We start from the raw sequence: 24,965 nt of genomic DNA on the forward strand, positions 1-24,965 counted from the left end.
TGCTTGGCAACACTAAAATCATTGTGTCGTTATTCCGCAACACGCCCATAAAATCAATCGCAGAAGCAAAGGTATTAAAACAAGACGAAATAAACATAACGAGAATAATGGAACCCGCAAGAGCCATCTGTGTAAGTCTCTCCTTTAGTCTGTCACCCTGGCCGGCACCTTACATTTAAACACATTTACAGCGCAATCCTGTTTATTCAGATATCCACTGTTTTAAAGGTACGTGGGTGTATAGGATACCCAAGGAAATGAGTTGGGATTTCTATGGAATTCGCTCCCGCAAGAGGTATTGATGACACCCAACCTGGGTGGCTTTTAAAGAGGGTTAGACAAATCCATGGAGGAGGATGCCATTAATGACTCCATAGGGTCAGAAGCAGCAGCAATGCTTCTGAGCGCAAAGTTGCTGGGAATGGCCGCTGGGGAGAGGGCTCCTGTGTGGGGGCCTGCTTGGAGGCTTTCCATGGGCATCTGTGAGAACAGGACGCTGGGCTAAATGGTTCATTGACCTTTCCCTATGATATTGGACAGGCACAGGATTGCGCTGTGAATTGGCACGTCCTGCTAACCTCAGCCGGACTTCCTCCCAAATACATTTTCTTATGGCAGAATCGCAACTTCAGCGTATCTGGGCACAAGCGTACCAACCTGAACAAAATTTTGTGTGTTGTGGGGGGGGGGGAGAGACCCAGGTAAGCCCCGATCCACATAATCGATCACATGACACGCTGCAATCACACTATTTGAATGGCAATCAATGCCCATCAACTTGGGAGGGGGCCCCTCAGATATTGGGGGGTGGGCGGAGACCCCTTGGCCCCTAGGAGTTGGCTCCTATGTCTGGGTGGGAAATGTGTTGGCTAAGGACCGGAATAACCGAATTGCTATGTTTGTTCAATCCGGTGTGGAGTTTCAAAGAGTTATTTGCTAAGCTTGCCTCTGTTGACCCAAGATGCCCGCATCTCCCCGTTTCCTCCCCGTCAGTGGCTCTGAGCTTGTGAAGCTGCCCTAGCCACAATTCGAATCGTTGCAGGACTCTTTGGTGCAACATCGCATCAGCTCGAGTTCCGGCTGAAAACTTTCTCTCTCGGGGAGAGACGCGCAGTTGAGACGACCTGAGCGTTTTGTTCAGCCAGTTTCCTTGCCTCGGTTCTTCAGGCGTGCATGGCCTCAATTCACCACTAGAGGTCACTGTCCCATCGCAGTCTCGCTCTCGCTCTCGCTCTCTCTCCCCAGTTCCACCTCCCTTCACTCTTAAACTCAAATTAGCACAGTATTAATTAACGCTGTAGTCTATCAACCGGCTTTCCACAGCACAGTGCAAACGCAGGGTATGTGTAGAACAAAGAAAAAAACTAATTCTTGATTTATTTTCAAATGACACCAAAAAGCCCCATCGTCATTCACAAAACTGGAGGCGAGCGTCCGAGTTTCCAAGGTACAGTTCCTTCTGTCTTTTATAACTTGGGATCTTAATTTCCTTGCGACGAACTCTCTTCTCCGCGTGCATGTTTCCAAGGTGGGAGGGGCAGAAGGAGAATGGACATTTCCTCCTTGAATTCTCCCTTGTGCCGGAATATAATTCTCTTCCTCTAACCAGCCTGATTTTACTAAAATAATAATAATAATAATAATAATAATAATAATAATAATAATCTCGTTTCCTATTTAATAATCTACATTGGAATGAATAAGAATACTTCAATTATCTCAGTGTTAGGCTTTCATCCCCCCCTTCCCCAAGATGGGCTTCATGTTTCGGTTTTAGAACAGCATGTATGAAGAAGAGGGAAGAGAGTAAAGTCTTCTGGGAGACTAGATTTTTGCCCCAGATAGCTGGCAATCTCTTCAATTGCATGAATGAAGAGGGGTTTGTTTTTAAGGAGCAGAGATAAACAGAACAAAGATACTGTAATGGAAGTAGGAAGTGAAGGTTTTTTGTGGGGAGAGTACGCATTTTTTTCAACATAGACATTATACTGTACTCAGGAACCCTCCCGACGCTGTGACCTTGCCAGATTTCCTTTTATTTTCTGAGTTTTTTGTACGTCTTTTCGTCCGCTGTGAAAAGGCCCGGTCGGTTTGTATTTGCCAGCTTGTTCCTGTTTAGACATACGCCAAGTGTCATTGACCAGATCTCCCACCAGACCAGCCCTGATGGAAAGGGGTTCTATTCGGAAGCGAATAGATTTCTTCTTTTCTCCCTTTCCTCTCCCAGGACCAATTTTACCTGTCTGCTAGGAGGGTGTGTTTTGAAGCACCGGTCGCTTCCCCCCCCCCCCCCGCCGCCTCTCTCTGTCTCTCCAGCTCTCCCTTCCTATAGGCCGGGAGATTTCGGGAGGAGGGAAGCCATTCAGCGGCGGAAGCGATTAAGTGGGGATCCATCATCGCTGCGCCAGGGGCCGAGCTGCCTGGGCGGCGGGCGGCGGTCCCCAGGGTGGGGCGGCGGGTGACTGGGGTCAATGACTGGTCCCTCGTAAGTTCATTCGCATTTCCATAGGGGAGCAAAGACATCCGGATGTCAAGCAGTCCGAGGGGACGGGCAGGGCTTTGGTGGTCCTTTGTTGGGGAGAAAGGCCCAGGGTCAAATGTCATCCTGCTTCCCCTCCGCCGCCCCCCCCCCCAGCGCTCTCCTCAGCCGGGCTGGGCATTTTAGGCGCCCGCCTGGCTCTGCGCCCTCGTCAGAAGCTCCGGGCTGGCCTGGAGGTGCTCCGATGCTCAGAGAGGCGCGCACCTTCCAGACTAGCGGGCCGATCCTGTGCTCCCGGGGCCGTGGAAACAGCCTTCGGCCGTCCCACCACCTTCCACACCGGCCCGAGTCATTCGGCTTTCCTCTTGAAGCCCGGTGCCCCCCGTCGATTTCTCAGCCACATATTTCTTGCTTACAAGAGCTTGTTCCGCGTTGCAATGGCCGCGCTGTGGAGCGGGGTGGGTGTGGGTGGGTGTGAACGCGGCGATCAGCTGGAACACCGCCCGCAGGGCTTAATGGGCACAGGATCGCGGGCAAGCTACTCAACAGCCTGGGGGAGCAAGACCTACATTGTGACACACATACACACCTCACTCGCTTCCATCCCGGCTGCTGCTTTTGAAAGGAAAAATAAAACTGAGCCCGCAAATCACAGCGTTATGTAACAGGTTTGGCATTGCGATCCCTACCAATAAGGATGCAGGAGACTTCTCCCCACGACGGGGTTACCTGCAGCTCAGCCGTGTGAAGGTAGGGAGTGCTTCTTGGCCGTGTGAGCGCGGTGGGAGGACACGCGTCAGTGGCAGGGATGGAGAAGGGGAAGAAACCGGGAAGCGATCCTCCTATCCCGCCCAAACACAGACACTTAGTTGGCACCGACAAGGCAGCTGGGAATACTCCCTCCAACACAAACATACACATACACGCCACCCTTCAGATTCAAATTTATTTGCCCACGGATACAGCGTTTATAGTCAGAAGAGCTTGGCTGTGGTTCTGGGTTGAAGTAGGCAGCGTTGAGCCAGATCCTGCAAAAATCCAAACGGGTGGCTGTTCAGTATGAAAGCCAATGCAGGATTCACCTGTGTGCCCGTGACTCACCAAGGCTTGGTCTCTATGAAAGAGAAGGAGAGAGCGAGCGAGGAGAACTGGTACCCAAAAGTAGCTTTGATGGCTGGGAGCTGGGGAGGAGGGCTCGTTCACCTTCATCCTAGCACTTAAAGGCATCTTTTTCTCTCTCCTTTTCCAACGCCCGTGGAAAGAGTCGCCCGTCTCCCACACGCGATTCGAATCCAAAGCGTTTCCCTTCACTGGAGCGCGCAAACCAAGCGTCTATCGGCTTGCGTCCTTCAGCGCGACTGAAAGCGCTTTTGTTTGTGTTGATTCCTCCTTCTTTTTTCCACTCTTTGAAAACACTCCCGACTGGAGGGCTTTCCCCTTCCCCCCGGTAGTATTCAGGATGCCATGGGGTCCTTTTCGAGAACTTTGCTATGATCCGAGCTACCCAGGGGATAGGCGCGCTGAGTCCTTAACGCGGAAGTCCCAAAGGATGCCATCCACAAACATCTCTCGCGCGAGAGCGCTTGCGTTTGGAAACGACTTATGCCTCGATCCTAAATGCAGTTTATGAAGCCCCGCTGACTTCAACAGATCTCACGTCTAAGTGGAAGCGCTTAGCGCGCCGCAATTTTAATGGCACGCTTTTAACCCCTCCAAAGTTCAACGGAATCGTTTCGTTTTTAAGCCTTTGCACGGTCCCGATCCAAATGGGTTCATCTTGCACCTCTTATTTCCTCAGAGTTAGGCTCGTTTCAGCTGCATTTTCGCTCCTGGTGGGTAGGATAGAGGTATGTGGTTTAAGAAAGGGGCTTAGCCCGTTTAGGAATTGAGCTCCAAAAAAATCAGATGGAATCTTTATATAGAATTCTTACTAGGGGACGATAGTGGCAAATATGTCACTAAAATGAAACAAGCTGCGGGGTGGGGGGTGTCTTCACGATTTTAAAACAATCAAAAGCGTCCAGCGATAGACTAATAAGACGCTGGTTCTTTATTGGCTAGTCAATATCCCTTGGAAATTTCTGAAGGGATTTTCAAGGTAGCGTTTTGTAGCCCCCAGAGTTTGTGATACTTCCGCTGTCACTAGGCGAAAACAAAACAAAACCCCAATTTCGGCAGCTTTGCATAAACCAGGAGTGGCCTTGCTTTAGAGTTATTATGGATCTCATGTTTTCTTTTGTGATAACTGAGCAAGGCGCAGCCAGGTAAGTCCTGCGCATTTTCACCCTGGAATATGTCCCAATGGATCAATGGGAGCACTAACTCTAGTAGTAAGCGCGCAGCTGGTTGTAGCTTGAAAAGCTTTTTTAAAAAAAGTTAATAAAAACATGACATTTATTTATTTTTTTGTTTTTCTTAATGAATTGTTTTCGAAGCAGATTGTTCCATATGGAAAATTTTTGAACTTAAAGTGGAGCGTACACAGAATCCTCAAAAGAGAGTAGTCACCCCAAGAAAGTGGCAAAATGTTTTCCCAAGGTAGAGAGGGTCATAAAAGTTTCCACTAATCTAGAAATAAAGGGAAAATGAAACTCTGCAAAGGTTTTTAAAATGATTTATGCTAATTTTAGCCTCCATTTTTTTTATTTAAAAAAACACCAGCTCCCCAAACCCTTCCTAGGTACTGTAATTATCACTGATACACAATACAGAGAAAGGCAAACTTTGTATAGCCTGTTCCCATACATATCCTTTCAAAAGTCCCACTGAGTTCAATCGACCTTATTTCAGGTAAGTGGGCACATGACTGCAGCCTCAACGTCCCCCTGAGTTCAACCCCACTGAGTTGGATATTGTTTATGTTTTTATTATGGTGTGAGCCACTTTGGTGTTTTTTCAGTTTGTTCTGGGTAAATGAAAAGCGGTATAAAAATCCTTTTGGTAACATAAAACAATATATCTGAGATCATCACATGTTTAACATTTCCCCCATTAAACTAAACTGGACTTAAATATTAAATTTGAACTTGATATTGTCTTGTGTTGCTGTTGTTGAAGGGGACCATTGGAAGAAAGTCATGAAAGAGAATGGAATAATAACGTCTCCCCATGGAAGTTTCCTGTGCAGCTTCCGTTCATTTCAATGGGACTTGCGCAAGAGATCTTTCTGCTGCTCTGTAGTCCGATATAACCGAATATATTTTTTGTTTTTCCCGTTTAAAAAAGAATTTTGAATCCTGTGTGCCCTTGTTAATGGTTTTAAAAAATCTGATCAGCAGTTAGGTTTGGGCCATCATCTCTAGCTCCTCTGCTTCTAAGTAAATAACTCTGACGTCCAAGCAGGCAGGAGATATCAACAGAGGTTGTGTGACCTGCACCTTGATGCTCGCACCCATTTACTTCTGAGGAAGTCCTAGGGAGTTTAGCTGACTAGCCCCAGAAACACAGCCCCAGATAATCATATAAATGTGGCATGTGAAGTCAGCGGGGCAAGGAACCTCAAAAATCTCATTAGGCAGAAGCATATGCATTGAAGCCAATGATTGCCTGTGTGGTTGGGTATAATCATTCTGCTACAATGGGACCTGATCGATGTTAATCCTAATTCTTCGGTTTAACTGATAAATTGGGTTAAGGTTGTCGCGGGTAGCTATGTAAGCAGTTTGTTTTCAGTTCAGCTGAAATCAGTGAGATGTTTTCTCCATCTCTGCACCGTGACCAAGATGTCCCTCCTTGACTGGTTCGTATGGATGCAACTGTAGCCCAGAAGCCAGCTACAGTACTTATTTCAGTGAAACTGTTTAGGAACGAGGGGGGGGGGGGAGTAAACAACTAAGGTATTGGTCCATAAGAAAAACAAAAAACCTCAAAATCCAGAACTGGGCAATATATTTATTAGGACCAACCGAAATGTCACAAAATAATGAGCAAACCTTCGAGTTCTCCGCACGAGTTTCGAGTTACACAAAGCAATGGGAGGGCGGGGCGACGAGGAAGGACAATACGAAACACGACACGCAGATTGGGCAGGATCTTGTAGCCCTGAGGTCTGCGCTCAGACTTAGTGTCTGTTACATACTGCAAAGTTACACCAAGGTTTCTGAAATAAAGACCTCATGTCAGATTCCAGTTTGTCTGGTTTTTGGTTTATTTACATATAAACCGCCTGAGATCTGTGGATGGACTACTACTACTATTACTACTACTAATAATAATAATAATAATATCATAAAGCCTAGCTGTAACTCAGATCTGTTAACTTTAAACAAAGCTCTTATGAGAATTAGTGAGGTTTATCAGAAATAGTTTATGAGAGTCCCTAAAGCACTAATAATGGTTCCCCCATAGATCACTGAGGATGCAGTCTGCAGTTAACAGACCAGGTTGCTTCCAGTTTCATTTAAGGCAGTTTAGTCCTGACAAGACTGTACCCGAGCTTTTGACAATGGGTGGGTTTGGGGGGCGAGCTGTGCTTTATTTTGACAGTTGACAACAAACGTTTAGACTGGGGAAATGTTTCATACTAAAAAAGAAAGGAAAAAAAAGGATTTTTTTTTTAAAAAAAAAAAAAGTACAAAGGTAATTTCGAACTCCATCCGAATGAAATATACCATGTAATTGATGGTCCACAGTATGAAGTCAGTTAATTTAGTCATTTGGCAATTTTATGGACAATAGAAGGAAAAATTACTCTGCTAATTCCTGGTTTGAATAATAATGGACCGAAATTTTACATGCTTCAGATTATGGCACATTATAAAACAATATGCAGACGATTGTTCTCCAGAAGTTTCTCATAGTCGCATTAAGTTGATTTTCTTTTCATTTAGTGAAATCTGGCCCCAAAATATAATTTAAACGATGTTCCCAGTTTTGTTTTGACATTAAAAACTTTATGTTTTGGAGAACATGTTTAAATTATATTACTGCAGAAAATAGATCATTACATTTAAAAAACATAATTAAGTGCACTTTGCATAAAGCCAGATTTATTATACATATTCTATTTAAATTTAACCAGATTATGTGGAAGACTAAGGGCCTAAGACACAATCCACTGGGATGTTCTCATTGCAAGCCCCATAGAAATGAATAGGGCTTGTGCAGGAGAACTTCTCAGTGGGTGGATCTTCAAACAAAGCAGTTTATCCTCCGTTTATGAAACCAATTGTATAATGAGTTCAGAATCTCTCTAAAAGAGGGGGGGTTGTGGCACCCTGAAGAATTTATTGTAGCACAAACTTTCCTGGACTAAAGTATACCTTTCCAGGTGACTGGTACACACAGAGAGGGGGGGTGGAGAGAGAGAAATGTACACTGAAAGCCCTTGCTGGATCAGACCTATGGTCTGTCTAGTCCAACATCTGCTTCCCACCCCCTTGGCCAACTAGGTGTGTCTGGGATGACCAATAGGGCATGAATGCAATAGCCCTATTTGTGTGTAGATATAGTAAACCGTGGGGCAAAGCCGAAGAAATGCAAGTAAGTCAATTTTTTCCTGCAAGACTGAAATCTATGCTAAATAAGGACACAGTGACGATTTGCAACAGCAATGATTCGCAACGATAGTAATGATCAATAAGAGTAGTAATTGGGGTATTAGACCCACGCAAGATAATTAATACCATCCAGAGTGCACGGAAGTCAAAGTTACTGAGAGGGGCAGCTCGGCAAAGCGAATAATTTAAGAAGGGTGTACTGGTCAACTGGAAATTCGTTCGCTTGTTAGCAAGCCCCACTAACCTCATAGGACTTGCTTTCTAAGCGAGACTGAAATGGAATTAAATCTGAGCAAATATGACTGGGGAATGGGCGGGCTTAAGCATGTTTCGAGCCTCCACCAAAGAACCACATGTGTACCTTGATCCTAAATACATTACAGTGGTACCTCTGGTTACGTACTTACCGTAATTCGTTCCGGAGGTCCATTCTTAACCTGAAACTGTTCTTAACCTGAAGCACCACTTTAGCTAATGGGGCCTCCCGCTGCTGCCGCGCCGTCGCCACGCGATTTCTGTTCTCATCCTGAAGCAAAGTTCTTAACCCGAGGTAATATTTCTGGGTTAGAGGAGTCTGTAACCTGAAGCGTATGTAACCTGAAGCGTATGTAACCTGAGGTACCACTGTATTTAAAAGGAGGTTGTCTTGACACTGGATTAATTTCCAAGTAATGCATTGAGGACTAGAACTTTACACCCTCTCCCAAATCTGGTTTTAAATTCCGCCTCCTGCCCCAACCACGTTCCAGAGTCCTAAATATGATTACTTGCAAGTAACTGCTTCTCAAATCCGCCTAACTCTTCACTAAATAAATACATCTAGGATTAAGGTGCTAATCTGATTAAAAGGAAGGGTTAGGTTTAACTGGTTTGCTGTATATCGGATTGAATGAGGCGAACCACTCTATTCTGTAGCTGAGTAACAACAAGAATTCGGATTTGCAGGATGCACTCTAGATAGCGCACCGAAAGCGCGCCATCCTTCAAGCGCCATTACCTGGAAGGCGTTCTGATTAGTCATCGTTTGAATAGCGCTTACGCGGTAGTTTTAACCTGCTAGTCAAAGCGGGGCGTGTTGGTTCTCGGTTTTCATTCAGGCATCATTTGGAGCAGCCCTAGGTAAGCCAATATGGCGATGGACAATTTGCTTGGGGCTGGCATCAGATATCCATAGATAGAATCAGATTGCACGTTAAGCTCAGCCGGCTCCCAGGCAATGTTGGAGAAAAAATGCAGCTGCAGCTTCCTTTAAAAAAGAGCTAGTTGGCTTTTGGATTACTGCACAATGCAACGAGTGTTTACTTGGAAGTAAAAGTGCCATTGTAGCCAGTGGGTGTACTCACGGGTAATAGAACTGCAGCGCAAGTTTGACATATCAGTGGTATAAAACGAATAAAACAGGGTAGGGGGGTATCTGGAACGTGTTAGGACCACGGCACTATGAAACAACTGTATAAGGTTATAGGGGAGTTTTATGTTTTAGTAAAAGATTATTGAGTTACTACAACATATGCCTGATAGAGAGATCCTATGGCTGGATGTCTGCTCTGAAGTCCCATTCAGTTCAATAGAACTTATTCCCAATAAACGGGAATCCTGTGTACATTTAGGAATAAGCCTCAGTGAAGACAATAGGACTTACTTCAGAGTAAGCAACCATAGGATCGGGCTGAACATCCATCCCATTGAAATCAATGGGACTTAAAATGTGATTAACTGACCAGATAAAATAAATGAAGTGCCTTGAGGGCTTATAAATAATAGATTTCATAGGCATAATAAATAATATTATATTACAACTACGTACTTGAGATCAATAGGAATTACTTCCAGCTGTGTTTAGGATGGAAGTGCCAATCATGTGTTTGTTATAAATGGTCTCTGTTAAAATATGCTGTGTCTGTGAGACTTCCTAGTAAAAAGCCATTTTGTTTCACGGCATTTATAAAAAGAAAACACATTTTATTTCTCTCGACTTTAACAATTCTGTCTTTATACACACAACTTGGAAGTCGCATTGATTTAACACTTACTTCCAAGCCTTGCGTTTAGGACCAGGGACGAAGTTCTTCAATACAGTGTCTTGTAAATGCCACTCTATAATTTGAGGCAGGCGAATTCACTAACTCAATCCAAGACGACGGAAATACTAAAGCTGCAATTCTACGCACGTTTGCCTGAAAGTAAAATCCATTTAAACCCCACCCCACCCGTGTAAATATGTTTAGAATTTGAATGTAAAGCACATCGTCATATCTCCCATCATGCACGTGTTCACATCTCTATTTACGCAGCCCTCGCTCCGGCACATAATACCGCTTACATAACTTCATGCCAGCCACCGTCTCCCCCTTGTGCTCGGCGCACCAGTTAAATATTATCTGCCCAATCATACTGGGGCAGAGTTTGCATTAAAAGAGGAGAGGATTATCCCGATGCATCGGATCTTGTGTAAACTGTGGACAGACTGCTGTAGATGTAACAATTACAACTGCAGAAAGGGGGTTATTTTCAAGGAGGCCTGAGTCAACTAATGTAAGCTGTACCGTGTTGTGTGCGTGTGCGCGCGCGCAGGTATTTTTTTTTTAATGCCTATTAGTCTTCTGTAGAAGCACCGCTCACTTTCAGTTCATGCAGAAAATCAAAAAGGCAATTAGCGTGTCTACAATGGCGAGGCATTTGTGCCTGCTTTCTAAAAGTGTGTGAGAGAGAGGAAGAGAGAAAACGAAATTCCATTCAGAGATCAACCTGGGCGCACAAGAAATCCTTAGGATACAGTGCGAATCTTTGACATTTGTCTTGCGTACACACCTTTCCTTTCAGGGAAACGGCTAATTCTGCGATCCTAGGTGAACTTCTCGAGTTTAATGCCACATTCCTCTTTCAAGGATGCAGCAATCGAGGCAGTGGAAGGAGCATAGGCTCTTTGTTGGGGGGGGGGGGAGAAGCTCAGTTAGTTAGTTAATTATTATTTTTAATTTATTTATTTGATTGGCTACATCCATGGGAAGGAGAAGGGCGCTACTAAGCGGACATGTTAGGAGCACAACGCCAGCCTTCGAAGCGATGGTTTCCTTCATCCTTCAGGCTCCGACCCGGCCCTCAAGTTGAACTGGCCACGTCCGCGAGAAACCAGTCTCCCGCTTCTGAGGCCGTTCTCTCTTCCCCGGTTTAAACTTGGGAGAGACCCATTCATCTCTTTCCCCTCCCTCCCCCGCCGCCCATTTGGTTCCCTCCAGGATAGAGAAGAAAGGTGGCGAATGAGTCTTCTCAGGGCTCACAGATTCGCCCGAAGACCCTCCTACCTAAACAGGTCCAGAGCAAGTCTGGGGGACACGGGGCGGGGGGGGGGTCTGAAAAACGCGCGCTCCTTGAAGCAGGCGGCTCGGGGAATGTCTCTCGGCAGGTTGTCTGCTCTGGAACGAGAAAGGAATCTAGTTTGTGCGCAAAATAAATCCGGGGCTGAAATGAGCTAGGAGTGGGGGACGACTAGGCTATCTCCCGCAACACGACTGTGTTATTACGCTACTCAGGCGAGGATCCATTCTCTCGAACCCAGTTCGTCGGGCGATAAAGATCCCCGGGCTGAGAGAAAGAGCGAGTTCCCCCGGGGAAATGTCGGCATGGGCAGGATATGGAGACGAAGGTGTGTGTGAAGAAGGCGGGAGACGCGAGTCTAGGCAGGAGCTGCGCGACGCCGCCCTCAGATTCGAAGCAGCCTCGCCTGTAGGGAGAAGAAACCCTGAGGGAATGGGAAACGCGACGCCAGGCTGGTTTGGTCCCTGAGGCGGATTCCCGTTGGTTTCGCTCACACAGACTAACAGGGAGAGTTTTAGGCAATTTGGCCTGAGGGAAGAGACCGAGTCTAAAAAGATGGAGGGGGGTTGTTCTTATTAAAAAAAACTTCCTGAAAAAGAAAAACAAGGTAGAGACTGAAACAGGAAGCTGTGGTGGAGGGAGAAAAAAGAACCGAATCTGTCCGAAGGGTTTGTTGGCGCGCTTCACTGAGGAAAGCTGCCTGAGAACGCAGGACGCAGCGTGGGAAAAACAACGGCCGGAAGGCGAGCTGTTGGCGGGAAGAGCCCGCCACTGCCTGCTGCCAGCCTGACCTCCATTTTAAAGGCCCCTAATGCCAAATACGTCGACTTGACAGTAAGTCCCGTTATTTCAGTGGGACTTGAGTAGCCGACTTCCACGAAGGACATGTGTCACAGCCCCTTCTGGCACTTGGCGGGGGTGCTTTGAGGTTTCGTCAGACATGACCGGATGCTTCCCGTGGCTTCCCGAATCCTCGCGCCTGCGTTAAAATTGGCCGGCTGAGGCGCCTCGCCCGGTTTCCCTTCTCTCCCCCACCCCGCCCCGCCCTTCCGCGAGCGCTATTTGGTCCTGGAGGGGAGGGGGGCTACGGAGGGGGCGTCGCGTCCCAGCAGCCCAGTTAAGGGGCAGCCCCAAAGCCACCTCCCCTAGCCGCTCCACCTCGTTCTCTTTCAGGCGCGCGCGCGCGCACACACACGCACACGGGCTCTTGGCTCGCGCTGAATGAACAGCGCTCGGTTCGCAAAAGTCAGTCACAAGTATAAGCGCAGGGGGGCGGGGTGCCGTCGAGAGAGGCGCTGAGGAGACGCCTGCGAAGGCCGCCAGCTCGGGAGAGCGCCTTGGCCGACGCCTGCGCTGCTCATAGGGCCGCTGCTGAGGTGAGTTACGGGGAGCTGGAGGGAGAGCGAGCGGCGGCGGGAAGCGAACCCTCTCGCCCTGCTGTGGCGCCAGCCCGAGCAAGACTCGGCGTCCTTCTCCTGGCTCCTGAGGGGAAACTCGTGAGGGTGAGACAGAAGGGAGAGAGGGAGCGGCGGCGACGGGACGCCGACCATTTCAGCCGCGCGGGAGAAGAGGGGCGAAGCGGAGGAGCGGCGGGTCGCCATCTCCCGCTCCTTTCCTTCCCGCGCTTTGCACCCTTGAGGCAAGAGCTCCGCTCATCCGCTCTAGAATCCCAGAGGGGGCGGGGACTTTAGAACGCTGAGGACTAGCTGGCTGACATTATTTTACCATTACTGTACTATTATTATTCGATTCTTCCCGAGCGAATGTGCGCGCCATTCCATTTCTTTGCTGTTAATGAAGCTATTTCTGCAGAAGAGGGAGGGGATAAATACTCATGCTAATACGAATACAAATAGATCCCGAAGTTCGATCATCAGGTGGCAACCTACCTATAGGGTTAAAACAAAAAAACTCGACCAAACTGAACTCCCGAGGCCTTTTGGGAATCTCTGTGGGCATTTATTGCCATTTGTGGGGTCAGCGATGGAAGTGACGCACTTACCCCCGAGGCAGGGGGATCTGAGGTGGCATGGCAGCCCTTCGAAAAGGCCAGGCGGTGTTCGAGACCAATTCATTTCTTTATTTTAAAAAGAAAGAAACAGGAGGAGGAGGAGGAGGCTATTTCTCAGGGCATGTTGTTTACGGAGGGAATGTCGTTTGCTGTGACGCTGGAAAGGTTGGCACTTGTTGGCTCACAGGTGTGAAGACAAGTGGCTTCGTGGGAAAGGAGACCAGTTCTCGCCTGGTTTGGGTCCTGGCTTCCGCACCGGCGGGGCCTGGCACTGGGAGCAAGCAGACAAACCATTACCAGAGGCCTCCAGCTTCATCCAACTCTTGGAAACCCTTGAGCAAAGAGAGCTGGCCGCCGAGCGGGTTCCATTGAACCACCCCGCATTAGCTCTTGCATAAAATATATTATTATAAATCTATCCTCAGTTCAGATATTAGCTTTAAGCCGGACTGATCCTTCTCCATATTAATTCTAAATATTAATTCTTTTCTGTTTTCTGCTTTGTTAATAGACCTGTGGATCTCCTAAGGGATGATGATGATGATTGGGGAGAAATCAAATTGTTTTGTCTTAACTGGGCTGTGGAAGATTGCGGTCCACAGGCCAGTTAACCAAAGGCCTCAGTTTAGGAGTTCTGTCTTTACTTTCGTTTAAGTGCAGCTCCAAATACATTCGGCAGTGGCGGATACACTTCCAGCTGAACTTGTCAGAAAATGTGCTCCCAGATGCCAGGCCAAACAAATTTAATAGTTACTATAATGCTGTAATACCAATCAGAGGCCCGGTTGAACTTTAAGGGAATTTACTTCCAAATGGGCCTGCTTGCCATCGGGATGCAGCCTCAAGTATTCTGGATTAGCTGATAAGTAGATTGGTGTGCCAAATTTTGTTGGCAGAATTTAGCCTGGGAATTGACTTTTTTTTTCCTGGGGCGGACTGTGCAAAGATGTTTTAATGAGGCTGGGGAGGGGAGGGGAAACCTTTTGAAAATGGCTGCAGAGCCGGCCACTCCCAGGGAGTTATGCAATAGGCCCACCGCATCTCCAGAACTAGCGCCAGCAGAGAGAGCTCTGCGCACTGTCAGCTCTGGACTAATCGGCTTGTTTCCTTTCATTGATTAGCACTCAAAAAGCGTGGACAGAAGACAACCAGATTGGGGTCGGGGCGGAGGGAGTGGATTTTGAAGATGACATTTTAGGACAAAAGGTCAGGCCGATTCGTAGTGCCACTGACTAATCTGCGTTTCCTTGTTCAATCTGTATCTTAAAAACAAGAGAGGAAATGTATAAATTGTCTGGAAACCGTTCTCTCCGTTTAAGGATTCATGCAAGCAATTAAGAAAAGAGTTGCAATCTAGTAGCGCTAAAATACCTAAAATGTGAGGGAAAGACCAGTATTTTATTTAAAACATTCGCAAGTGGGTTTTAAATTTAACGTGTGTATAGCATATTACAATAACTGCATTCGCTAATTCCCGAATGATATTGCCATTGCCATTGTTATTTTGTTTTAAAAGCAAGCATAGCAACAGCAGTTTTCTACACTTACTAGAAAGGAGGGGAAGGAAAGTACTGAGTCAGTCTGATCCACACAACCAAGCTAAGCCGAAATTGTTGGATTTAAATCAGTTTGCGCTCTATGGCAGACACCAGACTTGATCAGCTCCAGTGCATAGAATTGCTTGGGACTGTGTTGTGGACCAGGCCGAGAACAACTGCAACCGTTTCCATTTCTTTCCCCCCGCGGGCCAAGTCAGTGTGTTTAGGTATGTCCAGAAGGGAGTAAAAGCACGTATTGGCACTACATCTGCCTTGGAGAATTGCGGTTAAATGACGCCCTAGCCTTATTCTAGGAAATTCAGTGTCGTATAACGGGTGGAGAAATCCACGTTTAAATACATGCACCGCAACGCTGCGCGTGTTTCCTCGGAAGTACATTGGACCGCTTTCAGTTGTACTTACTTCCTAGTAAGACTGACGAGGACTCCAGCCTTTGACATGCAAGAACAAACAACAAGAAGAACCGAAGAGCAAACAAAATTAAAAAAATTGACCCACCCAGCTCGCTGCAGCAGCAAGAAAACTTAATTTTCTCCTATCCCTGTTTCTTTTATTTATTTCTTTAAAGGCCCTAGGTGTAAAAAAGGAAAGAATAAATGAAAAAGATTTATTTATGAATAGGTGTGCAAGACATAAGATATACTTTCTCTCTCTCTCTCGCTTAAACATACGCACACGCTTAATTAACTGCTGAAATAAAGATATGAGCGAAATGGCTTCTTGTTCCAAGCATAGGTACTCAGCTACCTGCTGCAAGTCCTGCGTATTATTATAGGCCTCCTTTTGTATACCCAATTACTTCGCTGCTCTTTCTGTCCCTGAAATTAAGGATTCCCCTTTCAAAGACGAGCTCGACCCTTTTTTTCGGGGTGGTGGTGGGGCGCTCAAAAAGATCCAATGAGGGAACCTCGAAGTTGCCTCCTAGCAGAGAGCGGGAAGATACTGTCCCTTAATGTTACCTTCCTCGGGCTAGTGAAACAGTGCCGCTTCTGTCAGCGAGCTAAGAAGTCGTCATACATTCAAAAAGCCCTCAGGGGAAATATATTTTTAAAGGGGAAAGTCGCTCCTCCCTTCCCCCCCTTCCCCAGCCATCTAGAGCAGCGGCAGAGGGTCTACCTGGCCAGATCGTGGGCCTGGCGACGGGGAAGGAGCGAGGCAGGCGAGCTCTGTGGGTAGTCAGTGCTCCCGGCTCTGCGCATCCGCGGCGTCCTTTTCTGCCTTCGTAAGAGAGCCCAGTTAAGGATTTCTAATTGCTTTCTAATTTCGGATTAACCTAATCCTTTATGATTATCGTTTAAAGAAGAGGATTGTCAGCTTTCAGTGGTCTAGCTTGGAGTTTTGATTCGTTTACTTGCTTCCCCAGAGAAGACTAGTTCTGGAAGACCCAGTATTGCACGATTACAGTCCATTGAGTCTCCCTTAGCGTTGGTGGTTATTTGTGGTTATATCTCTCTATCTATGCTATCTATTTGGATGATTGTGCTAGGGCTGTGTTTCCTGGAATTTTAAGAGTGGCTGAAATCTAGTTGCGAAGGTGTTAAATACAAGTGCTGGGTTCCCTACCCCCACTTTCCCCCCTCTTTGTTGAAGATGTTATATCAGGGAGACTAGCGCGATCTTAGCTGTTTAAACGCTTCTTTTATTCAAATACACTCGCCCCCTCCATCCTTCCCACCACCCTTTGGATTTGTGTGGGCAGCCAGTAGGTGTCGCTGTCCCCCCGCTGGCCAGAATAGGGTAGCCAAGAGCCATTCAGGGGCAAGGAATGCTCTGCCTGGTCCTTTCCCTCCAGGGATCCATTAAGGCTGCAAATAGCCTCAAAGTGACAGACAGCACTGGCTCACCTCTCGCACTTGACCATCCTACCAGGACGGGGCGCGCGAAAGTTGTGTCCGTTTAGCTGAGGCATTTTCTGGAAGGCCTCTTCCTCTACTTAAATGGGCACAAGCAATGGATGGGCCGAGCGAGAGAAATCCAGTGTCGGGGATCACCGTCCGCCCCCCACCCCGTGCGCCATCTACATCCAGATTTTAACTTGGTCTCTGCACAATATAATCGCTGCCTCCTTCCAGCCAACCATCCAATTGGTAAGAGAGAGAAAAGGGCCTAATGGAAATAACCAAGGAAATAACAGATCAGATCAGATTTTAGAAATTTTTAAATTTTAAAACCCGGTGCTGAATTAGGGAGAAGTAACCATAATAAAAAAAACCCTACCCAGATTTAGAAAATAAAACTACTCTGCTACTTGGGGAATATGTGGGCTGACGCTTCTTCTGGAAATGTTGGGCTGCAATCAAATCCGCATTGGCTACTTTACGCATGTGAGCCTGACCTTAACCGTGTTGAATACTCTCAGTGTTATTGACTCACCTAAATGCTTTTATAACAAAGAGCTTTGCCCACGTCTACACCCACACACCCACACACACCTTTCCCCAGTCCTCATCCTCTACGGAAAACTAGTTCTCAATTATCTGAAATCCATATTCATTTCCAGACTATTAAAAGCTCTACCCCCATCTCCTCTTGCCTTCTGCCTTGAGATGTCATGCAAGAGATTATTAATAAACAGGAGGCTGGGATTTTATTTATTTTGTAATCTTTCAGGAAGAATCCTTATCCCCCCCCCCACGAGGTGTTTTAAGCGTGCCTTTTACACAAGACTCGATCTCAATTTATGAATTGAAAAGGGGGGAGGGGAGGATTCGTGAGAGAAATGTTAAGCTAAATTGGAGATGATTGGCATAGTGCATTTGCATTCGGAATGTATCTCATTTCAGTGGAAATTGTTCTTAAAAGCATGCAAACAACGCTGTGGGCTACGAATGTGCTGTGGTTGTTGTTGTTGTTGTTTTTAAAGTTCTGCTTCCAGATCAATATAACACACCTTCCCACTTTGCAAAATCTAAAGAATCCTAAAAATTGCACGTTTTCATACGTGAAGTGTTTCTATACGTGTCTCATCATATCGAACGTGTCTTGCGAATACGTATTGCAGGTTTAAAGGGCGGAGGACCTCGAGAAAGATAAAAGCAATAAATTTGCTTTTTGGTTTTAGAGATCCCACTAAATTGAAACGAAGAAAATATTATTTGGAGCATTTTCTGACCCAGTGCTTAAATTATGAAAAAAGTGGTCCTTGGCTATATAAGACTTGGCACGAGGGGTTATTATGAATGGGGCGGTCGTTATCTAACGTTTATCCATGGGCATCGCATCGCTGTGTATTTGGGGTGCAATCCTAAACGAGAGCAATGTGCGATACGATATAATGGTGGTCGTGGGCGACTCGCTACTTATTGTTCGCGCCGTCATGGTTCGCGTTTTCGTGGCATGTGGCACAAGACGAGGCAGCTGTCCCTTGGTCTCCCTGGGGCCCAGGCACTTGAGGTGCTGTGGGTGGGGTGGGGTGGGTGGGGGCGAAGAGGGAGACGAGGAGAAGAGGGGAGGGGCTGCGAGATGCAGGAGGGCCGTGGAATTGGCCTTCACAGCGAGAGCAGCGTGCGAAGGAGTTGGGATTTGTGCAGATTGCGAGGCTCATTCAAACGCCGCCCGCTGGTGCTGCGATTCGCAGGAACTCGGCCTCCATATGGTAATTTTAGCAGGGCAGGGGGCGGAGGTGTGTGGGGCGCGCGCGCGTGTGCCTGTGTGTGTGTGCTTGTGTGTTGGAGTGGGTTCCCGACTAGCAGCTAGTAGCTAAGCTCGGACAGAGCACGGGCACCGAAGGCAGCGGACGCCACTCTGCACCTTTCTTGCAGCGACAGCATCCACGGAGCCGTCGACCCCAGGGTAGCAGGAGCCAGCGGGAACGGGAGAGAGCTGGGGTTAGCAGGAAGCAAGACATCGCATGGACCTCGGTAGGGACTTAAGCATGATAACGACACCTAGATCGAGGTGTGTGTGTGTGCGAGAGAGAGAGAGAGAGAGAGAGAGAGAGAGAGAGCACTTGTAGGCATGGGGTAGACGCCCAAGCAGATGCCTGCGATAACAGATCTGCTCCTTGAATGGACACATATTTTACTCCCACGTATGTATCCTTCGTGTGCGGCGATCCTCTTTAGATCTCTGCAGGACTAGAGCTATAGCCAGCTCAGATGTTCACGTGGTTTAATTAGTCACTCGAGGAGGTTGGGATTGTCTCAATCAGCGAGGTGTCCCCAATGTTCTATGTAAATGGCCAAGTCGACTGGCAGTCGGTGCTGTTGCTGGAGCCATATATATATAGGCTCTCTCTATATATAGCTGAGTATATATATATGGCATATATATATGGCATATATATATATGGCATATATATATATATATGGCATGTGGCGAGCATACTCACCTAAATGTATTGTTGCGCTCTCTCGCTCTCTCTATGTGTATATATAGGTAAGAACTCACCTAATGGAGGAAGAGTGTCTGGTGCCCCCCTTTAATGTTTTACGTGTCGCCATCTGACCACTTTTTATTGGGTGACATATCATATGAGCACTTTAGTGTAGGGCACGTAAAACTGGAGATGGAGGTAGGGCTGAACATGCCATAAGACTGCTCAAAGAACTAAAGTGAGCAGCTCGGGGAAATAGATGCTGCATACCACAAAAACGAAAAATTGCTCTCCTGAGCCTTTCTCAAAACATATGCATGGCTGGCTTTGAGGAGAGTTAACTTTCACCCTATGCCTGTGTGCAGGTAAGTCATTCATGCTGTGCCTAATTACCTATGCATGTGCTTTGGCTTACTTGGCTTTAAATAGGGATGTGATGTAAGTGTGCGTTCATTGTTCTTTTGGGTGTGAACCCTGCGTTATTTTAAAGACGTATATAGATTACAGGGAGAGGGTGAAGGAAATGTTTTATTTGTAAACAGGATCGAACTATTTAAAAACAAAAAACACCGAACTCCAAATAAAATGTCTCTCAAATAACCTAATATTTTAAGGTAGTTCTAGGCCCCTCGGCTTTCGAGCAAACAGAAAAGCATTCGCATAATAGACACTGATTTGAAACAGCATATCAAATGCATTGTCGCTCAGTAAAGCGGTGCTTGGCTTTAAGCCAAGCAAGTTTTAAACGAAATGCAATACATTACTAATGTACCGCAGCTAAGATAGAACATACAACATGGTTGAAAATGTCTTCCTTAGATAAAGCTCTCCCTCACCTGGGTCTGGGCACATTTTTAAAGAGCGTATTTGAAAATTAAAGGTTCCCAGAGCCAAAACAGAAATAAATGTTCATACAAGGCAGCCTACAGCACTTTAAATTGTCCCTATTATGCAAGCTTCGGTTTTGCTCCGCCCTCTATTTTATTATATTGCTCATGATGAGGTTACTAATCAAACTTTTGAATCTCCGGTTGCTGCCATTATCGTCGATCAACATAACATGCAAGTATATATTATATTTTTTAATATAGAAATCCAACCAACCGACCTCTCCTCTTTTTTATTTTTTAAAGAGGCTCCTGACGCTTGAAAAAAAATGCGTTCGAAACAATGTCGGTACATATTTTGTAAGCCCTATGGAAAAGGAAGAAGCAGGGAGCAAAATTGCATCTATAGAGCAGCGACATGGCAGAACAGAGGTATTGCCAAATCATAAACAAACAAAAAATATTATTTAAAAAAAATGTTTTGTTTATATAAAGAAAAGAAAAGAGAGAGAAAGGCAATCCAAAGACCGTAACTTCCAGTAAATGTTTTAAAAATGCAAATCTACCTTTACATATGCATCAGTATGAAAAATAATACCCGCTGGAGCCAACCGGAGCAGCAGCAGGAGGAGGAGGAGAGCAGAATGGCGCAGCGTTGATTATGCAGAGAGAGAGACGTCTGGGCTGTGCCGGAGCCTCCGGGTAACCTGCTCGGCTTCTGCGGCTTCTTCTCCCAGCAGCGCTGCGCGCAGGCCGGCTCCCTCGGTTGGCGCCAGGAGCCGATCGGCAGGAATCTCATCCCCCCATGTTTTAGCAGATCTTGGCCATTTGGGCTTTTGCTTGTTTGGTTTGGTTTGGTTTTTTTGGAGAGGGGGGCAGTTGCTGCTGCTGCTGCTGCTGCTGTTGTTTTAGGACGAAAGGCTTGCTTTGGTGAGCTCAGCTTTTTCTCTCTCCCACCCCCGCCCTTCTTCATCTTCTTCTTCTTTTTTTGCGTTCCTTTAATTAAAATCTTCAATGAAAGGAGGCGATCGCTCCGGGAATCTACAGTCTCTTCTTCAAGCGGCAGGATTTGCATATTTTTTAATGCCCTAATTTCCTTGATGTATGTAAATGTAGCCGGACGTACAGTAAGACTCGAGCTGACGTCAATGGACGTGACCTCGCTGCTAAACCTTGAACGTGAAGCTGGGATGAGGGAAAGCGGAGAAGGAGGGAGGAGAGCGAGAGAAACGGGGGAGAGAGGAGGAGGAGGAGGAGGAGGGAGAGAGAGAGAGAGAGGGAGATGCGAGAGAGCAGTAGCTGCTGCTGCTGCTGCTGCTGCTGTGCAAACAGAAACGGCGGAGACGACCGGAAGATGCAAAGAGACAGCCGAAGACCCGGCGAAGACTCCTAGTCAGATATCGCCAGCTCTCTCTGCCTCCTTGTACAGCACTGTGCGAGCCTGGCAGCATCTCCCTCTAACAAAATAAACATTTGCATAACCCCTCCGCCTCCCAATATATTCCCTCTCTTGATAACAAGAAAGCAAATGCAACGTGTGTGTGTGTGTGTGTGTGTGTGTGTGTGTGTGTGCGTGTGTGTGTGTGCGTGCGTGCATGTAGGGGAGATGTCCCCAGTAGACCTATTTTTCTCTCCTCATCCTCCCAATGCACAGCTCTCTGAAGTGGTGATACAAAAGTGGGGGTGCAGCGACTACTTCTCCTCTCCAGAAGATCATGGGCTTCAGAGAAGGACCATAGCCAGCTATGTATGTGCCACTCACCACGCCAGCTTACGTGTGTTGCGTAGTACAGTGGTGTTGTTTTGCAGTGTGAAGGGAATGCCGATGGCACGTATGTACACAAAGAGGAGGAGGAGGAAGAAAGAGTGTGAAAGAGAAGAGGGAGAGAGGAGACATTCATGGCCCCTATATGTATGAAGGAAGGAAAAGAGAAAGGCGAGGACGACTAGGAAAAGCACAGGGGTGTAGCTAGATCACCTGTGAACTTGTAACCTTTGGCAATTCAACCTGATCATCATACAGTTTTTCTGCGGGCTCAGATGCCGAAGTCAACCTTGAACATGGTCTTCTTTTGGCTTTACTGTATTCTGGTTTGCAGCCAGAGACTGAATGTAAGGATAACCCGGATTCCTGCAGTCAATTCTGCACTGGACTTTTTAATTTTTTTTATTTTTGGAAGAAAAAGGAGCTAAAGAAGTGGTGTGCGGCGTGGTGGAGGTGAGAAGGATGTCTGGAAATCTTGCTTTCCCCGTCCCCTCGCCTGTCATCCCTTCTCGTTCTTGTTAAACACAACAATAGTATTATTTGATTCGCAAGCGCTAGGTCGAGTTTTCTCGAGGATGGCCCTATACTTGGAGCCTATCCAGCTTTGGGTTTTTTTGAGAGAGGGGATGAAGACCCTCTTCAGTCAGCGTCACCTGGCTCCCTTTCCACCATCCAACCCGCAAACCATCCTTTCGACGTGGTCCACCATGGCATTCGCTTCCGATTCTGCCAGGGCCTTTTGGAAAGGTATAAGACAGCCGAAGAGGCAAACGAGCGCCTTCCCCTTAATTCTCCACCCAGTGATTCACCTGTATTAAAATATCGAGGCAGCCTTGACAGTTAGAAGCTATTTGGGCTCCTCCGTATTGTGCAGGAGAGCAATACGTAGCCCATGGAACATTCTGTCCCTGCTTGCTACAGAGAGAGGTGCCCCTGTGCAAGATACAGATATATCTATATCTATCCCCCGAATAATGTGTTCTTTCTCCGCTCTTTATTAGGCTGGGGCAGGCAGCTAAGCAACAGCCAGAATACTCCTGCGGTGGTGGGTGTGTAAAGAGGAGGCAATGGCAGCCATTGACGAGAACACGAGTGACAGCCTCTCCTTAGGCTACATTTGGCGGGAAAGTTGCTGCCAGAGCAGAAAGGTCTGTGCTTTCAGACGGCGCCTCTCCCTCCTTGGGTTTCTCATTAACGGCTTCCCCGTCCCCGTCCCCCCCACCTCCCGGCAGCCCACATTTCCATACGAGATGCTCATTTGAATCTGTGCCCCCTCCCTTCGCCTGGCTCCACCCCTGCAAGCCTCCCCCTTCTCTATCCCAGACGCACGTCTCCAACACGCAGCTGTGGACATCTCGCGACACACCTACAAGCGACACCCAACGGCCTCTCAGACGCAGCCCTGCTGCTGGGGAAACGTGTCCACATGCAAACCTCGTCGGGAAGGAGACGCACCAACCGAAGCGCTTCTCTCCCAAGGCGCGGAATCCTTAGCAACGCCCCAGCACACCCTGGCCATACTCACAAGTCAGTATTCCTGTATGCACTCTGAGCACCCGAAATCACACAAGGGGCTAGCCTTCTCCGTTGCGCAGCCCTACACCCGTGTCCTAGGACACAGACGCACACACGCGCGCTCGCATCCTATTGCACTGAAACTTGCGTGTATAGGGCGCAACCTGCACCCGCGTTCTTCCAAATGAACCGTACTAGGGCTCATTCTCTTGCCAGCTTCTGTGAGCAAGGAGGACGGGTGCCCTTTCAGATCCTTCTGCGCCGAAGACATCAACTCGAGCAGCCTGGTGCCGTTGGCTTTTACCTAAAAAGCGTTTAAGAAAAGGAAAAGAAAGCCGATGTTGAAGTACCGGCAGCCCAGGCAGCCCAAGTGTTCGACAGAGTCCTGACCTACCGCGGAAGAGCACGGAGCAAGTTTACAAAAAACTCAGATGGCCATGAGTGTTTTGCAGAGAAGAAGGCAACAGCTTAAACTCACAATAGCTCGGTTGCCTCAAGAATTGAAGAAAGAAAGAAAAGGAGTGAGAAGGGAAGGCAGGCAGGCAGGCAGGAAGGCATAGAGAGCAACTCTATTCTTCGGAAGGAAACATTAAAAAGAAAAATCGTGAAAGTGAAAAGTTTTTTGTTTTGTTTTTAAAGGCGGGCTCTTGATGCAAAGGCAGTTTTTTAAAAAGAAAAGAAGAATTCCACGCAGAAATGCATATTTCCCTGCTCTTCCACCACAGGGAAATGTAGCCATTGCTCCCGTTTAGGCTAGACATTTCTAATTTGTTCCGTCTGTCAGAAAAGGGCTGGGAGAGGGTTTGGTGCAAATTCATTATCTCTGGCAACGCATAACGTATAGCAGGGATTGAAAAAGACCGTGGCAATGGACGAACAATAGGGCTTCAGTTCGCGAGCAACAAAAGCGTTGGGGAAACTGGTTGAATTTCAGAGCACGTCCTCCTTTCCAGAGAGGGCTGGGCTAGACCTCGCCAACCCACCCCCCCCCCCCGTTTAAAAAAAAAAACTTGCAGAGTGGCTCACACATACAATACTTCACTTTCTACTCTGGCGCTTTGTGCAAGCTGTATTGGGAAAAGAAAACTGTTTGTTTAAATCCCCTCTTCATTCTCACCCCCCTCTGGATGGAAAAGGACCCATTTTAGAATCCAGTCGTGCAAGTGTTCTACGATGGAACTTTAAAAAGCCAGTTATAAATAGAGATGACGAAAGGGATGATCCGAATCTTGGGAGACTTTGAAACTGCTTTCTGCGATTTAAAAGGAAGTTTTGGCTAAGGAATCCTTGTTGCTTGCCGAAGATTCCACCACATTCACCTAAGATCTAGGATCAGACTGTCCTTCCCCCTCCCCCCCCCCGAATCTGTTGGAACGAGAAGAAACGAGAAAAAGTAAGTATATCTGCCGACTTCTCACGACTAGCCTTCTTTATAAACTAAATGTGGGGAAACGGGGGAAGGGAGAGAAAGTGTGGACTATGCGAGAACTTTATGCTACAGTTGTTCATCTGATTCATGAGCGGTGTGTGTGTGTGTGTGTGTGTGTGTGTGTGTGTGTTACTCTGAACGTGAACTCCATCGGTGTCTGTGTCAGGTTCAGGGCTAGAAAGAGGAAGAGTGAGATAGCTGCTTCATTGAACAGGTTGCATTGTTAGAGCTCCCATTGACTTTCCCTGG

General features: G+C 47.1%; 1 long non-coding RNA gene across 2 annotated transcripts in view; it reads left to right on the top strand.

Moving 5' to 3' along the window:
• Positions 1 to 12,437: 12,437 nt before the first annotated feature.
• Positions 12,438 to 24,965, top strand: part of LOC307226850 — a 122,901-nt gene continuing 110,373 nt past the window's right edge. The window contains exon 1 of one of the 2 annotated variants that reach the window (XR_013843583.1): positions 12,438 to 12,671. This is a non-coding gene — a long non-coding RNA (uncharacterized lncRNA). The remainder of the gene's footprint in view (positions 12,672 to 24,965) is intronic. The other variant, XR_013843584.1, reaches the window with a different exon arrangement.

Source organism: Podarcis cretensis (genome assembly GCF_951804945.1).
Source record: "Podarcis cretensis genome assembly, chromosome: 11".
Classification (NCBI taxonomy): Eukaryota; Metazoa; Chordata; class Lepidosauria; order Squamata; family Lacertidae; genus Podarcis; species Podarcis cretensis.